General features: G+C 48.6%; 2 pseudogenes; both read left to right on the forward strand.

The window, feature by feature from the left end:
- Positions 1 to 231: 231 nt before the first annotated feature.
- On the forward strand, positions 232 to 350 carry LOC143958391 (5S ribosomal RNA; annotated as a pseudogene).
- Positions 351 to 673: 323 nt separating this feature from the next.
- On the forward strand, positions 674 to 792 carry LOC143958789 (5S ribosomal RNA; annotated as a pseudogene).
- The last annotated feature ends 3,022 nt before the right edge of the window (positions 793 to 3,814 follow it).

Consider the following 3,814-nt stretch of genomic DNA (forward strand, 5'->3'; position numbering starts at 1 on the left):
GCCTGAAGAGATTGCCTACGGGCACATCACCCTGAAAGCACCCGATCTCGTTTGATGTTGGAGGCGAATAGAGTCGGGCCTTGTTAGTACCTGGATGGGAGACCGCCTGGGAATATCAGGTGTCGTAGACTTCTTTTTATGTTTTTGGCGTTGACCTGTTTTTTTTTCGCTTATTTCCCAAAGTGACCATCTTGGTGTTTGTCAAGAGGGTTGAGAGTGCCTGAAGAGATTGCCTATGGCCACATCACTCTGAAAGCACCCAATCTCATCTGATCTTGGAGGCTAAGAAGAGTCGGGCCTGGTTAGTACCTCGATGGGAGACCACCTGGGATTACCAGTTATTGTAGGCTTCTTTTTATGTTGTTGGCGTTGATTCGTTTTCTTTTTTTTGCTTGTTTCCCAAGGTGACCATCTTGGCATTTGTCAAGAGGGTTGAGAGTGCCCAAAGAGATCGCTTACAGCAGCATCACCCTGAAAGAGCCCTATCTCTTCTCTTTTCTGAGGCTAAGAAGGGTTGGGCCTAGTTAGTACCTGGATGGGAGATGGCGTTGGAATACCAGGTGCCGTATTCTTCTTTTTATGTTGTTGACATTGACCTGTTTTTTTTTTCACTTGTTTCCCAAGGTAACCATCTTGGCATTTGTCAAGAGGGTTAAGAGTGCCCGAATAGATCACCTATGGCCCCATCACCCTGAAAGCGCCCAATCTCGTCTGATCTCGGATGCTAAACAGTGTCGGGCCTGGTTAGTACCTGGATGGGAGACCGCCTGGGAATACCAGGTGCCATAGGCTTCTGTTTTTTTTTGTTTTTTTATTTAGTAGTATGCGACATACAATGCAAAGGCAACTTCACAGAATGTGTGATACAAATAGTTATAAACAAACGATCATATTGCATGGATATCAGAGCCAATGGTAAGAAGTCTGATTAGAATAGCACGTGTACAGCTTTGCGGTCATATTAAGATGAGATTAAAGCTCCATCTCGTTGGGATCCTCTACCACTTAAAATATTATTGATACTAGCCCTGCTACCCTCGAAGAGTTTAGATATCCATAGATAGGGAAAGAGTATTGTGTAGTAGTCAAATGGGGTCGGAACATACCATTTTCTTTTCCCTTTTTTGAGTTAAGAAGGGAAATAGTAGAACTGAAAGGAGGGAGAAGGGGAAAGAGAAGATTGGGGAAGGAAATGGCAGAAAAGGAAAAGAAGGGGTAAGGGGGTGTCGTGGGTAGAGTGGATAGGATGGGGTCCCCTCCCAGGGAGCAAGAGACGCCCTCGGCTCACCAGCTCATCAGCTGTCCAACGTTTGGAACAGCGATCTCCAACGATCACCATGAGCTTACTATGTCTTGCGGAGGTATTCTTCCGAAAAGCGAAACTGGGTCCAGTAGAACCATCTGTTCCCATGCTCCTCCATTTTATCCCTCATTGTGGCAGTCAGGTCTTCCATTCGTTCAATATCATTTACCCTTGCGAACCACTGGGTCACCATTGGAGCAGATTGCTCTTTCCACTGACTTGGGATGCAGGCCCTAGCTGCATTGAGGAGATGTTTAAGTAAGGACTTATGATAACGCTTTCTCGACATAGGAGTTAGATTGAGAAGAACTGCTGCGGGATCATTGGCTAAGGAAATGTCTGTGAACTTGTGGATGAGTCTCAGGACAGGCTGCCAGAATGTTTGTAATTTAGGGCATTCCCAGAAAATGTGGAGAATGGTGCCAGTCTGTTGCCGACAGCGACAGCAGCGGTCAGATTGACCGGGGAATATTTTGGCCAACACCACCGGTGTACGATACCAGCGTGTGATCAGCTTATATGAGATCTCCTGATATTTACTGCAGAGTGACGACTTATGGGCGAAAAAGAGTATTCTGTCCTTCTGTGGTTTGGAGAATGTAGTTTGTAAGTCCCTTTTCCATTTAGCTAGGAAGGGTGGATCCGTGGAGGATTGTGCGTCTGTCAGGATTTGGTAGGACCTAGAGAGGGAACCACGAATTGGGCCATCATCCAGGCAAAGTTCCTCGAAGGGGTGGAATTGTCTAGAGAAGAACGAATGGTTAGGTAGTGATCCGAGGAAATGGATTAGCTGTATAACTCTCCAGCTATCCAATGCAACAGGTACTTGCTCTAGCAGTATGGTCCCCATGGGAATCAAGCCCGTGGGTCCAAGAAGCCCTTTCGGGGCTTGCCTGGTAAAGGCCTGGTCAGACAGGCCCGGAGGGAATCTAGGATGTCCAATAATTGGGGTCATAGGAGAAGGGAAGTTAGTCAGGTGGGAAAGATGAAAAAAACTATCCTTTTCGGCGAGCGAGGGGCCAATTAACGGGTGAGTAGTCACACAGGGCTCCAATGGCCTCCCCGCCCAAGGCAGACCAGCCAGTGGAACCCGCGCATTCTCCTGCTCTAGCTTGACCCATATCTTCAGTTCCCCATGCCGGTGTCTTATCACATATGGTCCCCCATCGGATAGTGTCCGCTGTGTACTGCGCATGCGCAGTACACAGCAACACAGATTCCGAAAATTGCCGAGCATGAACGGCGCCTGCGCACTGAGTCCAGGTTCTATCCCCACTATCCAAGTGGACATAGAGTAAGAATATAAAAGAGCCGAGCGCAGCGAGGCCGAGTCCGAAGCGTGGCGAGCGAAGCTCGCCTGCGAGGGACCCTCTAATATTCACAACCCTATGTCCGCTTGGATGGTGGGGCTACCACCTCCACTCACCGCGCAGGCACCGTTCAGCTTCGGAGATTTTCCGAAGCTTCGTCTGCTCCGTACTGCTCATGCGCAGTACGGCGCGGACACTATATCATGGCCGGACAGTATATGGCAGAACACCGGCACCAGTCAACCACCTGTTTCATGTGCGTCGCTGTGTAATATAGAGCAGGGTCCGGGAAGCCAATACCTCCCCGCAATTTCGGTCGCAATAGCATTGCCCTACCAATACGCATATGTTTTCCGCGCCAGAGGAACTTGATAAAGATTGAGCGAACCGCATGAAAGAAAGTCTGGGGTATTTTGATAGGTAAGGCTTGTAGTAGATACAGAAGTCGTGGCATCGCGTTCATCTTCAACACATTACAGCGTCCGAACCATGACAGAGCTAGTGGGTCCCATCTTTTAAGGTCCGCTGTAAGCCCATAGGCTTCTTTTTATGTTGTTGGCTTTGACCTGTTTTTTTTGCTTGTTTCTCAAGGCGACCATCTTGGCGTTTGTCAAGAGGGTTGGGCGTGTCTTGAAGCGAACGCTTACGGCCACATCAACCTGAAAGCACCCGATGTCGTCTGATTTCAGAGGCTAAGCAGCGTCAGGCCTGGTTAGTACCTGGATGGGAGACTCCCTGGGAAGACCAGGTGCCATAGAAGGATCTGGTCTGGTTAGTGTCTTTTTTTTTTTTTTATTCTTTATTTACGGATTGCAGGTAATACAGAGACAAACTGTAAAAGACATAGATCCCTCAGTTTTCCAGGTTAACAAAAATACATAGTTAATACTTCGTGGGGGACCGGGGGAAACCTAACAACTTATGTCAGCAGCAGCCCCAGCCGTGGCTAGGCCACCACATTATCCCACTCTAATGATCTGGCACCCTAGTGTCTACTTATAAACCAGGGCAGTCCGCGGGGCGATCCCCCTCAAGGCCCAGACTGAGGGGCCTCTAACATCGGTCACCTTCATTCTATTGGTCAAAGAGCTCAGCCGGGACCACCCCGAGGGCCGCCAACCCCTGGCTGGGAAATCGAGGGAACAAAACGAAAAGATCCTTGCAATCACCATGTATTTTAATTATACTTGGGAGTTAGGGG

The sequence above is a fragment of the Lithobates pipiens genome, unplaced genomic scaffold (genome assembly GCF_037356315.1).
Source record: "Lithobates pipiens isolate NorthernLeopardFrog02 unplaced genomic scaffold, aLitPip1_a1.2 Scaffold_61, whole genome shotgun sequence".
NCBI lineage: Eukaryota > Metazoa > Chordata > Amphibia > Anura > Ranidae > Lithobates > Lithobates pipiens.